The sequence below is a fragment of the Ambystoma mexicanum genome, chromosome 3q (genome assembly GCF_040938575.1).
Source record: "Ambystoma mexicanum isolate Mex_15411 chromosome 3q, UKY_AmexF1_1, whole genome shotgun sequence".
NCBI lineage: Eukaryota > Metazoa > Chordata > Amphibia > Caudata > Ambystomatidae > Ambystoma > Ambystoma mexicanum.
Window position 1 is genome coordinate 1,136,000,018 of NC_090926.1, and position 14,005 is coordinate 1,136,014,022.

Sequence of the window (14,005 nt, forward strand, 5' to 3'; positions counted from 1 at the left end):
CAACATAGGAATGATGCTCACCCTGGGTCAAATGATGGACTCACATAGAAAAAGCAGAACATTGCATTGGTGAGACAGAGCATGTGGTCCATGTTGTAGTGCATCTCCTTAGAGAGGAGATGGAGATCTCTAAGGAGGAGAAAGTACATTATGATGTCACTTGGAATGTTGGTAATAGTTTCTGGTTTGGTTCTAAAGGTAACAGTTGGAGGAAAGAGCTGAAGGGAAGGGAGGCCATGAGATGTGGGGTCTTCTTTTCTGATTTATTAACTGAAATAAATCTACTTATATAACTTACCTGTGTCCGCCTCATCTTCACAACAATGGCGACGAGGATGGGATGAATCTGAGGCCCTGGAACGCAGGTGAAGAGAAGACCCCTGTGAGGTGAACGAAGAGAAGACCCCGGTTGAGGCAGGCCGCTCCTGTGAGCCCAGTTTGGAGTAAGACGTACGGCCTGTGAGGTGAACCATCGCCTGCTGCCAGTCGTGCCCTTCAAGCCCCTCCTGCGTGCGCCGGCAGGGCGCGAGAAGCCCAACTTCATCTACCCAAGTGCGGTCTCTGAAGGAGAGCGCAGCGCAAACAACGGTTGCCGAGAGGATCCTCATCGCTGTTCGAGCTGCCCGCTCGGACCTACGTGATCGACCGATCCGATCCGCTGCTGGGATCAGAGCTGCGCTGATCGGCTCGCAGCGCGAACGTCCCAGTTGGGCAGGCGTTGTCAACTGGAAGAGGCTGCCGGCGTCTGAAGAACTCCTGGGAGGGCCGCTCCGCTTCCGTAGCGTTTAGCGGCCACTGTGCGCAGGCCTGGTTGTCGGCTGCTCCGCTCCTCCGAGCGTTGAGCGACCACTGTGCGCAGGCCTGTGTGTACGCACCTCCCCAACACATATCTCCAATAAAGTAAGTGCCCGAACGTGTTAGTGGCCCGCCGCAGTGTTCACCGCGCTGCCGGGCACAGTCAGCTGAGGGAAGGCGTGGGAAGCGGACTCTGACCCAGAGTACCGTATTTCTTATAACACAGGGACACGTGAGCAGAGGATTACCGTGAACTGCATAATAGAAGGGTGTTTACATTTTATGAGGAGCTGGGTTACCTCATATGTCACTTGGAGTATCAGGGCAACAGGGAGGTCTGAAGAATAGAAAAAAAATCATGCCATCAGGCAGGTAGACTTTAACCACATGCAAGATACTGTGCAGTGAAGTCCTGCAGCGTCATTTCTAAATGTAAGCCACCTTACAGAGAAACATTAAAGAAAATTGAAGAGTGGCAATTCAACTGTGCAAAAACAGTTCCCAGCGTAGGGAGAACATAAAAGCCACATACTAAGTGACATTCTGCAGACAGATAAAATGGCAGCTTTGCCAGGAATATCGGGACCTCCCATTTTTATGCCTGCTCCGGGCGCGGCGAGAATTGTGTGGCCCCAATGGCGCAAGGGTTTTCTGCACTATATGAAAGCAGCCGGCGGGACAGCCTATTCTAGCGAGAGGAAGTTGGCTCTGTTGTTACATTTTTTGGGTTTTGAGGGTCAAAGGATTTTTGAAACTTTACCACAACTTGTGAGTGACGGGAGCGGGGATGAATTAAATGAGTTCGAATCCGCATTAGCGAAGCTAGATAAACATTTTAACCCAAAAAGAAGCACAATTTTGGAAAGGTACAATTTCCGGATGCGCACACAGGCCCAAAGTGAATCTGTTGAGGATTATGTGACTGCTTTGCGACATTTGGCTCTTACATGCAAATTTCAAGGAAATTTCGACGAACATATTCGTGATCAATTCATGACACATTGTCGATCCAACAAAATACGAGAGGAGTTGTGGCTGAAGGATGAGCCAAGTTTAGATGAGGTGTTGGACTTGGCGAAACGTGTGGAGCATTCCCTGGCATGTGTGGCCAAACTTTCCAAAAATGAAGGAGGGGAGCCCAAAGAAAGTAAACCGGAGGTGTTATCCGTAGCCGAGGGAAAGAATAAAAGGAAAGGAAGAAACAGACAGTCAGGGAAGAACAATCCGGAAGAGAGGGTCAAGACTATATGCAGAAATGGGAAAAGAAAGAGGAAAGGAAGGACTAAAGGTTGTGTTATCGGTGTGCTAGTGCAACGCATTTTGCATCATCTGTGGTGTGTCCAGGGCGGAAAAGTACATGTTCAAAATGCAAAAGGAGAGGACATTTAGCATCGTGCTGCAAGAACTACCAATTTGGTCAAACAGGCCAACGGAGAGTCTTGTATGTAAATGAGGAGGAAGATGGAAGGTCATCAGAAGACGAAGTTGTGGTGCCATTACAAAATGTTATCGTGAATACAGTTAATGTTGTTGCAAATGGTGGGGGTCTTGAGGAGTGTGAGAGACCTTACGCTGTGGTAATGGTGAATGGGCATAAGGTATCTATGATGGCTGACTCAGGGTCGAAAATAACATTAATATCCAGAGTTGCTTTTGAGAGCGAGATGAAAGGGGTAGTATCTGAGTTATCAGAGCCCGACATAAATCCAGGAGGGTACAATCAAGATCGCATTGATTTACTGGGTTATGTACGGAGTAAATTTGAATTCAAGGGTCGCAGTTGTGAGGGCAAAGTGTATGTCACCAAGAAGGGACAATCTTTATTAGGATGGAGAGAACAAAAGAATTTGGGGATCAGACTCGATCCCAATCACCCAGAGCAAGTGCTGCAAATATCCGAAGTGTCTGCAAGTCATGATGGGTACATGTCGGAGTTTAGGAAAGTGTTTAATGAGAAGTTGGGAAAGGTAAAAGGATTTCAGCACCAGATAACATTGAAGAAGAATAGTATGCCTATAGTGGCGAAACTCAGGCCGGTGCCTCTAGCCTTGAGGGAGAAAGTGCAAAAGGAATTACAGAAGCTGTTGGAGTCAGGAGTGATTGAGAGAGCTGGGGGGGTTGAATGGGTATCCCCAGTGGTTATTGTGAAGAAGAGTTCAGGTGACATAAGGTTATGTGTTGATATGCGGGAGTTAAATAAGTGCGTGTTGGTGGATAGACATCCACTGCCCAACATGGGTGAAATATTGACCATGGTGGTGTAGTGATACACGAAATTGCAACCTTGCCAATCAGGGCTTTAGATGACAGCATTAGCCGCTGAAAGCCAATAGTGTATTCAAAGTATGTGCTAAAAATGCTGACAGTAGTCTGTTGTAGCACTTCCATTATGCAGTAGTGAGCTACAAGGAATATGCAGGCCTAGTATGAGATAGGTCAAATTAAACATTGTTGATAGACAGGCAGGGAGGGCCCCTAGCCATGTAGCTAATAGGTTTTTGGAGTGTTTGGAACATCATGGCACCTATATAGCGCTTAGATAGCCAGTCTTAAGCGCTATAAACACTAAGCTATGAGTGCATGCCTTTTAGAGCTTGCAGATGGGGTTAATACATCCCTGCTTCCCTTAGAATATTCAGCCTCACTAACGTTAGCCCTGGCCCCAAGCTAATCTTCCTTTTCTCTGGGAAGGTACTGATAAGACATTCCTCAGCCAGCGCAGATGGGAACAAGGGAGGGGGTAGGAGCGAGCAGGGAGCATCTCAGAGAGAGCTGGGTTTTTTCCATGAGCCAGTTGCACAGGGAAAGTTCTGGAACTGTGCGTCATGGTGACTGACAGCAAGAAGTTATAAAATATCCATGCACACATGGATCAGGGGGAGATCGCCTGTGGACTTGATTCGTGCAGAAACAGGTGCCCGGCATTGGCTCATACGGTGTCCTTCAGCATTGTCCTCTGAGCGGGGCTTGTTTACAGCTAGCTTATGAGGGCCCAAGGTCTCCCCAGTGCTGATTAAAGGGACGTAAGACTGTGTTTCTCTATGTTTCTCTATATTTCTCTATGTTTCTCTATGTTTATCTAAGTTCCATGTTTCACTATATTTTGCATTGCTCTAAGTGTTATGCTTTCTAATATTCTGTAACTTGAATCCCAAATGTATATGAAATTCACTGCTTAGAATAAATATGCTAATAACACTTTGAGGGTGTCATTTGTCACTTGCATGAGATCACTGCTCAGCACAATAGAACCTGTATTTTGGGCCGAATTGGGTATTTTTGCTCTCAAAGGGCTGGCCCCGAGGAAGATTTTGCCCAATATCAAGACATTTGGTGGCAGCTTTGTGGGATTGTGAAGAGCAGTGCCATGCTGACATGACAAATGGTGTGAGAGAACACAGTGTAGAGTGGGGAGCAGGCTGTCGCATTTCCTGGATGGTCTCACTGCAGCTCTGAGACTTCAAAAGGCAGCAATGTTGTGTCGGCTTGCCGTGGCCGATAGCTTGTGTGGTTAAGACTCCCTTCATGGGATTGGTGCCAGGGAGTACAAGGCAATAAACGAGCGGGAAATGGCTTTGTTTAAAGCACTCCGATGAATGGTTAAGAAAGATGTATGCTCAATTAGAAAAGAATTTTATCATGTGGTTTCCCAAGTTTAAAGTTGTAATTTGGAATGCATAGTGAGACGGAGTTCTCATCTCTATTCTGTCATGAGGGCAGGAAAAAAAATAATAATTGCAGGGATTTGACATGCAAATTGTGAATAGTGATTTAACCATTGACTCAGCCCCAGTGTGCTAGCGAGTGGGGGCTGTAATGTTCGGAGGCGAAGGTTCGTCTTTTTTGATGTATGCTTTTGAAGGGTTGGCATTCCTGAATAATGAGGAAGGGGAATGAGCCATGCTTAGGAGAATGAGTAACATCAGTGCTGAGAGCCTAAAGAGTTTTTTTCTTTCTTTTGGCAACTGTAAAATTCCATGTGCTAATGGTGGCAAATTCTGTTTAAAGGAAACACACTAAAATGGTTATATTGCATTTTAGGCTGTGCCATGCTTTTATTGGGTGAGAGACTCACTTAAAAGGAAAGTGAGTGAATGCTATTTGGATTTTCGATTTTTGTGTACTGATTTGAAATTGCAGAACCAGCTTGCAATGGTTGGGGGGAAAAACAATTTATATTTTTCTAAATTGCCCCTGGAGTATTTTTGACTGTCCCCATGCTATGCCATGGATTTGTGCTGTTGCCTCAAAAGTGATGTATGCTTTGAAAATAGTGACCTGTTGACTGTGATACATGGGGAAAAATGTTGTTGACACATTAAACAGCCCACAAGCAATAGAGTGTGGGTTGTTCTTGCAGAAAAAAAACGTGCAGGGAGCTGCACTAAATATGGCATTTTTATTTTTTAAATGCACTGAACTGAGTGGTTATAGTTTGGCAATGGTACAACAGAATGAAACATCTGTGTGTGATAAGATAGCACAAAGATTTAATGGGTTGTGAGTTCTCTTGAAAGATCGCACATTACAAGAAAAAAAAGACGCTTTGACATTTTGCAAAATTACATGGAGTAGAAAAATGACAAGAAAAGTGCCGCTTTTGAAAACAAGAGTCTTGCTGTGTGTGCAGAGCTTGTGCCTTGAAGCTGTCTTGGGCGAGGTGCGTGAAGGCAAACAAAAGCAGAAACAGTACAAGAAAGAGTTAATCTGGATGAATTGTCTGAAACGAGTGAAGCCGCCACAGTATAAGAGTTATAGGCAAAAGAGATAAGCTGCGTGCTAATGGCGCTGCCAGGTGCACACGAAAGATAAACATGCCTGCATTCCTGAGGAAGGGGGAGCAAAAACAGAGAGCTGTTCAAAAAGTAAAGAATTTGCCTAGTAAACTGTGGTACGGAGCAAAGGCTTCATGCAGGATGGCAGACGGGCACATCACATCTGAACATTTACCTATGCATCTGTGAATGGGCCAAGAAAAGACAGCTGCCCATTCCAACAGATATTACTGTGCAAACCGCATTCCCATGTGATGTGATGTGAAGTGAAGTAAAGCGCTATTGCTGTGCAAGCTGCATTCCAATGCTCCATGTGATGTGAACTGAAGTAAAGCGCTGTGCACTGGAGAAGAAACCTCTAGGCGCTTTGAGAAGAGAAAATACACATCTGGCAAACTGCAAGCTACATTGCCAGGGGATGGAGTAACTGACAAAGACATTATGGCCTTCCAGATGGAAGCAAAACTGACAAAAGTGCTTAGCCGTTTTGCAAGAGACAACATGCAGAGCGGGGCTTTGAAGTAAAACATGAACACTGCACATTAGCCATGATCCAGAAGCCACACGGCTTAGTGCAAGAATGAATGATTTGTTGAAGCAACAAAAGAAACTGACTCAGACTATCGCACTCAAAGGAGTGGTTCAAAAACAGCAAACGCCCTTTGAAAAAAAATGATGACAAGTGAAAAAACCAGAGGCTTGAAAAGACACTGCTAAGAAAAGAAAGATAAATACTGAAAGACTTTACCTTTGAAAAATGGAGTGATGCCAGCAGGGCAACCTAAACCAAGATCATGGGACACTGGAAGCAAGTTGGCGCCTGGCATTGGTGATCGCTTTGGTGAAAAAGAAAAGCATTGTGCGACCTGGGTACTTACTATATGGCTTTGTAAAAGCACAGATCAGTCTGAGGTACCATTGACCAGCTATGATTGCATTGCACAAATGAGTTTGTGATTAGGCAGTTACACCCCGTATGGTTGAGTGTAAATAAGCCCCCAGAAACATGCAGAAAGGTGATAAATAATTGCAGTAGCAATGACAAAGTGTGTAGTTACCTGATGAGACTTTTTGAAGATGGGGGTGGTATTATGGGAAGGGGTGGATAACGCTGATATTGAAGTTTTGATGACATCCTAACATTTCTGTTTGTATTTTGCCTAGGCAAAGCACGACAAGACATTTCATAATATAGGAAGATAATGTGCAGTTTGTGGGTGACACTGATCAAAGAAGGGTCAGACGCATTCTCAGAGAAAGCGAGCCACTGCGAACTGAACTGGCACGGTGCAGACTTGGCTAATTATCAAGTATTTGATGCTACACATTTAAATGACATGTTTTGCCCTTTCTTGTTTAAAGGACTATGGACAATGAATTGTGGACTGTAACATCAGGCACCACATACAGCTGTGTGACACAGCAATTGAATGCTAACACATTGAAAAATGGTTTTTAAATGCACTGTTGAGATGAATCTGAAAAAACCAAATGGTTTTACTCTTCCAACTGAATGGCTTTAACCAGAGATGTTTTGTTTTTTGAAAAAAAAAATATTCTACATTGCACGTAGGCAGGAGAATGATTTATGAACTGTTGGGGCAGCAGAATTATGCAAGCAGGAGCGTAATTTATTTTGAGATAAGATGGGTGCGCACATCAAAGTCACCTGTGCGTAGGTTAAGATTCTTAATTGAAGTAATGCTGCCAAGTGTATGAGCTATAATTTGAAATGGTAATCTTTGAAACACTGGATACTTTTACAGCCAGCTTAAGGCAGGTAAATGAAACCATGACTGACTTGATGTTTGATTTTATGACACAGAGTGTGACACGGTTTTTTGTTAAACCAACCAGTTTCATGTTTTTGTGGGGACAGCTGTCTCCAGCACACTAATGCAAAGAGTCACCTTTTGATTGTAAACATTTGGAATAATTCTTTGGAAAAGCGCTGCAAATGAGTATCCACATGGAATTGCTAGAGTACTGGCCTGGCACATTGTCAGGCATCTTTTGTCACTGAATGGATACCATTTGTTTAATTTGTCTAATGTGATGTTTTTCTGACCAAGAACTGCAGCGAGTGTTCTCGCCAAGATTTAATGAACTATAACTTGACTAAATGAATTTTTTCCATGGTGTGATGAAACAGCCACTGCCGGATAGTAGTATGGTGTTTGTGGCTAAAGTTAATATTGTATATGGTAGATATCCCACTTGAAGAAGGGTATTCTCCAAGTCACAGAAGGTAGACACTGTGAACCTGTTAGATTTTCCAGTAGTAAGACAACATGTAAATTGTAGACTGGTAATGCACACCTTCATTATTACAGTGCTACACTTAGACATAGATTTATCATGAGGCAATGTTTCCTTAGTACTACCAAGCTGCTACAAATGGAGTCCATTTCTATGGCCCATCACTAGAGTGCGCGTAGCTAGGGAGCTAGATTCATTAATTGCAGGAGCTTTATATGCTTGTGACATAGAAACTGTGCACAATAAGCTAGCCACTATGGGTTCTGATGCCAGCTCTGCTATAGAACTTCTGGCCTAGTGGGGCCCATTGATATGCCCAGCACTGCTACAAGTATTGACAGCCAATTGAAGATAACAGTATTTTAGACATGAAGACATTTTTGTCTGCCATAGGGCAGGTCAACAAGACTGCTAAATACACACAATGCATTGTATGGCAAACATTGTTAAATCAGCAGGTGTTGGCTTTTTACTGGGTGGGGGCGACCATCCTCCACACACTGGCACGCAGAGCTACAGTTACCAGCATACATATGGATTGAATTGCTTGCTTTTGATTGCATGAATAACACATGCCATGCTTTGATGTAAATTAGTAGAATTGTTTTTATTTAGACAACCTGGTGCCCATGGGTTCACCTTGTTCAAGAAATTAGATGGTTTCTGGTTGGGTTCCACCTACCTGGGGGAAGTGTCTAGTCACACAGCCCATAGTCACGCTTGAATGCCCTGGGATCAGGGGGAGGGTAGGCCCTTAGGGTGAAAGGCTGCCAGGTTTTAGAATTGGTAACCATACATAAATGCAATAGTGCATTGTAGATTAGACTACACTGGATTGCCTTGACATTTTAACTGCATGCTGCTTTTTAACTGACAATCAGTTATACAAAATTGATTTAGGTATTTTTGTGTAGGCCAGGTTTTGGCTAGAGTAAATGTCCATGTTCACTTGGCGTAGGTATTTTTGTGTAGGCCAGGTTCTGGCAAGGGTATATGTCACTGTTCACTTTGTGTACATTTTTGTTTAGGTAGTGTTTTACCTTGCATGCCACGCTAACTAACCGCTAGAAGATAGTTTGCTTAAACCTCTTGCAAAGCCCCTAGGTCTTTATCACTGCACTAAATACTATGTTGATAGGTATTAGTCAGCATTTGTCGCACAAACGTTGAATAGGGGTGGAATGTAGTGATACACGAAATTGCAACCTTGCCAATCAGGGCTTTAGATGACAGCATTAGCCGCTGAAAGCCAATAGTGTATTCAAAGTATGTGCTAAAAATGCTGACAGTAGTCTGTTGTAGCACTTCCATTATGCAGTAGTGAGCTACAAGGAATATGCAGGCCTAGTATGAGATAGGTCAAATTAAACATTGTTGATAGACAGGCAGGGAGGGCCCCTAGCCATGTAGCTAATAGGTTTTTGGAGTGTTTGGAACATCATGGCACCTATATAGCGCTTAGATAGCCAGTCTTAAGCGCTATAAACACTAAGCTATGAGTGCATGCCTTTTAGAGCTTGCAGATGGGGTTAATACATCCCTGCTTCCCTTAGAATATTCAGCCTCACTAACGTTAGCCCTGGCCCCAAGCTAATCTTCCTTTTCTCTGGGAAGGTACTGATAAGACATTCCTCAGCCAGCGCAGATGGGAACAAGGGAGGGGGTAGGAGCGAGCAGGGAGCATCTCAGAGAGAGCTGGGTTTTTTCCATGAGCCAGTTGCACAGGGAAAGTTCTGGAACTGTGCGTCATGGTGACTGACAGCAAGAAGTTATAAAATATCCATGCACACATGGATCAGGGGGAGATCGCCTGTGGACTTGATTCGTGCAGAAACAGGTGCCCGGCATTGGCTCATACGGTGTCCTTCAGCATTGTCCTCTGAGCGGGGCTTGTTTACAGCTAGCTTATGAGGGCCCAAGGTCTCCCCAGTGCTGATTAAAGGGACGTAAGACTGTGTTTCTCTATGTTTCTCTATATTTCTCTATGTTTCTCTATGTTTATCTAAGTTCCATGTTTCACTATATTTTGCATTGCTCTAAGTGTTATGCTTTCTAATATTCTGTAACTTGAATCCCAAATGTATATGAAATTCACTGCTTAGAATAAATATGCTAATAACACTTTGAGGGTGTCATTTGTCACTTGCATGAGATCACTGCTCAGCACAATAGAACCTGTATTTTGGGCCGAATTGGGTATTTTTGCTCTCAAAGGGCTGGCCCCGAGGAAGATTTTGCCCAATATCAAGACAGGTGGGTGGGGGAAGATTTTTCTCTAAGTTAGATATGACATCAGCTTATCATCAGGTCGAATTAGTGGAGGCATGTAGGAAGGTTACGGCTTTTGTAACGCATGAAGGTGTTTTTCAATTTAGGAGAATGCCATTTGGGTTGGCGTCCGCTTCATCAGTATTTCAGAAGATCATGGATCGTTTGTTGAGGGGTCTGAAGGGAGTGTTCTGTTTTCAGGATGATGTGTTGGTGAGCGGTGTTACGATGGAAGAACATAATAGAAATCTACGTAAAGTTTTGAGGATATTTGAGGAGAGAGGCATTACTTTGAGAGGTGAGAAATGTGTGTTTGCAGTGACGAAAGTGGACTACCTAGGACATGAAGTGTCGGGGGATGGTGTTAAGCCCAAGGAAGAGATGATTAATACCATTAAGAGTGTTGAGACACCTAAGAGCAAGAATGAGCTGCGCTCTTTTTTAGGAATGACGGAATTTTATCACAAATTTGTGGTAAATTATGCGGACAAAGTACAGGAGATGAGAAAGATTCTCAAGAAGGGTGCTGAATTTGTGTGGAATAACCAGTGTGACAGGGAATTTAACAAGATAAAGGAAGAAATAAATATGGCTGGTCCATTAGGGTGTTTTGACACGAGGAAGTTAACCATTATCACAGTTGATGCTAGTGAGAGTGGACTGGGAGCTGTGTTATCTCAGAAGCAAGAAGATGGTTCTGAAGAGGTAATAGCCCATGCCTCGAGGGGTCTCAAGGGAGCGGAAGTAAGATATTCGGTACTGGAGAAGGAGGCTTTGGCATGTTTTTGGGCTGTAGAACGTTTCAGAAATTTTGTGTGGGGTGTAGAGTTTGTGTTGAGAACGGATCACAAACGTTTAAAAGCTATTTTTGAGAATAAGGGTCTTGACAAAGTATCCCGAAGAGTGGCAGGATGGGTTACCAGGATGCAGACACATTGTTTTAGAATGGAGATTATTCCCGGGAGGGAAAATGTTTTAGCCGACAGTTTATCAAGGATAAGGGTGGCAGAAACCGAGAGTATGGGAAGTGAGGAAATGGAGTTGGTGTTTGTCAACACTGATGGCATTGTATCCAAGCAGGAGTGGTTGGATGAAATGGAGAGAGATAGCATCATAAGGAGGGTAATCACATATGTTGAAACCACGGTATGGCCAAATAAAATGGAATTGGCGGAAGGAGTGAAGCCGTTTTGGGAAGTGAAAAATGAATTGTCTGTAAATGATAAAATTTTGTTCAGATGGGGTAGAGCGGTGGTACCGATAGGTTTAAGGAAGAAAGTGGTAGATTTAGCACATAGCGGTCATATTGGGGTTACCAAGACCAAAGGAGTGTTGAGAGAAGATTATTGGTGGCCGGGTTTTGACAAGGAGGTGGAAGATCGTTTAGCAAATTGTCTGTTTTGTGTTGAGAGTGGAAAGGGAATAGCGGCCAGAAAGCAACCTTTAGTGGATGTCGGTCTTCCATCCAGAGTTTGGTGTGATATAGCCATGGATATACTAGGTCCCGTGGAACTGGGTTATGCCCGGGGAAAGTATATCGTGTTGGTAGTGGATTTGTTTTCCAGATGGGTGGATTTTAAGGTCGTGAGGGAGATCACGAGTGAAAGTATGATAAAGGTTCTGCAGGAAATCTGTGCAAGTGAAGGTTTGCCTGAGACCGTGTTGACCGACAATGGTCCCCAGTTTATTGGAGAAAAATGTTCTAACTATTTGAGGAAGTGTGGGGTAGGTCACAAAAGAACTTCATTGTACCATCCCGAGTCAAATGGTGTAGTTGAGAGAATGAATAGGTGTGTAATGGAGAGTGTACGTATGGGAGAGGAATGTGGTTTAGACAAGCTAGCTCTAATACAAAATAGAATGTGGGCTCTGAGGATGGCGCCGCATTCTACAACCGGTTTATGCCCGTTTGAGCTCATGAGGGGAAGGAAGCCATATTCCATGGCTTGTCCGCCATGGCTGGGAAGATGTAGGGAGACCGATCTTGTTGTGGAAGAAGTGAGAAGATCTTTAGTGGAAAAAAAATCAAATTGGGTCAAGCGTGAAAACTTGAGGAGAGGAAAGAAGGAATTGCATGTGGAGTGTGGTGACTGGATTAGGATAAGGAAAGCAGTGATAAGGAGAAAGGGGGAATCTCTTTATTCGGATCCTGTCAGAGTGGTGGCAGTCATGAAAGGGGCTGTGCGAGTTGCTGGAGGGCAAGTATGGAGTAAAGATAGAGTGGCATCTGTGAGGAGAGGAAGTTTATGAAAGCCATAAGTGGGGATATACCCAGGAGGAAGAAGAAGGGAACGGCAACTGAGCCACTCATAGCGTTTGTTCTAGACAAGTTTTAAAGTGTAACTAAGTAGAGAAAAATGTTTGAGTTAAACCTATTGTATGAAATGAGATGTTGTTAGTGTAATATGCCGAGAGGTAAAAGGCAATCAGATATATATCTATAAAAAAATAAATAAATAATGAAGGGAGATGTGTTGTAGTGCATCTCCTTAGAGAGGAGATGGAGATCTCTAAGGAGGAGAAAGTACATTATGATGTCACTTGGAATGTTGGTAATAGTTTCTGGTTTGGTTCTAAAGGTAACAGTTGGAGGAAAGAGCTGAAGGGAAGGGAGGCCATGAGATGTGGGGTCTTCTTTTCTGATTTATTAACTGAAATAAATCTACTTATTTAACTTACCTGTGTCCGCCTCATCTTCACAACAGTCCATATGCTGAAAAATAAGATTTACATCATCAAGATGGATCTCCCCATGGGAAAGGTGAAGAATGAAGGTCTAGAGTCAAGGTCTGGAGCAATATAATCAGTATCCTTGGTATGTAGAGGGATGACACTCTTTCTAGACATTGTCATAACTTATATCCTAGGCAAGTTGGAATTCTCCCAACACTTTCTAGTAGAAGAGTGTGCTACCTAATGGTGATGGAATAGCACCTGGACAACCTCCATGCTCTGCGATCGCATACACATTGACCTGAAGGGATCAAGGCAGCTATAGAAATCGGTGAGGCATGGTATGACAATACAAAACACCAAATGTTCCCAGATTTCAGCATAACCATACCGACTGCTAGAAAATGATTGCTTGACGTGAAGAAATCTGTAGGAGAAAGGGCAGTAAAATACCAAATGCTGTCCCCATACAGACTGAATATTATATACCAGTAAAAATATCACTTCTTCACTGCCAGAGGAAGCGATCAATTTCCTCCCTATGGATGTGCAATGTGTGAGATCATCATCACACAGCACTACTCAACATTATGATAATCAGTTTTTCAGCTTTCTTGATCTGGAGTCATGTCTTCAGACACTGCAATCTACAAGTTCATAGTTCATCTGAAATAGTTTGTTGTCTAAATAATGTTGCACCCATTGTTAGTATTGTGGAACTCCCCAGGATTCACTTACTCTACTTCTCAGCATGTTACAGAGGTTTGTGCAGCTATATAGTTGGAGATGTTTTTAATTGATGTTGCTTTAGCAGGTTATATCGTACAGCATATTGATCACGTCAGTTAACTTTTTAGTTTCCGAAGATCAGTGTGGGCACTTTCAGAAGAAAGGGTGGATATGCTGCTGGTATATGCCACCCAGTGTTCAATTATTCATTAACAAGTTGCTATTGAGAAAGCATGTTGCCTTACACAATAGTGATTGTGAAACACTTGAAACACTTGTATATAGGCGCGATATAAATGAAATATCATATCATATCCTTATGACACTGCAATCCATCTGGTTTATGTGGCTTCTGGCACAGAAGCGAGATTTATTGATTCTAGAACTGGTTGTTAACGGGACGGCAGCTTGAGACTTGTACTCCAACCCGCCCTGTTCCACTGAGTTTTGCTGAGCTTTAAAACAACCTCTTAAGACTTATTTTGGTTTGTATCCATCATCTGTTT

General features: G+C 43.3%; 1 protein-coding gene across 2 annotated transcripts in view; it reads right to left on the minus strand.

The window, feature by feature from the left end:
* LOC138447681 (adhesion G protein-coupled receptor E1-like) overlaps positions 1-14,005 on the minus strand; it is a 927,425-nt gene that overhangs the window by 488,989 nt on the left and 424,431 nt on the right. The window lies entirely within an intron of this gene.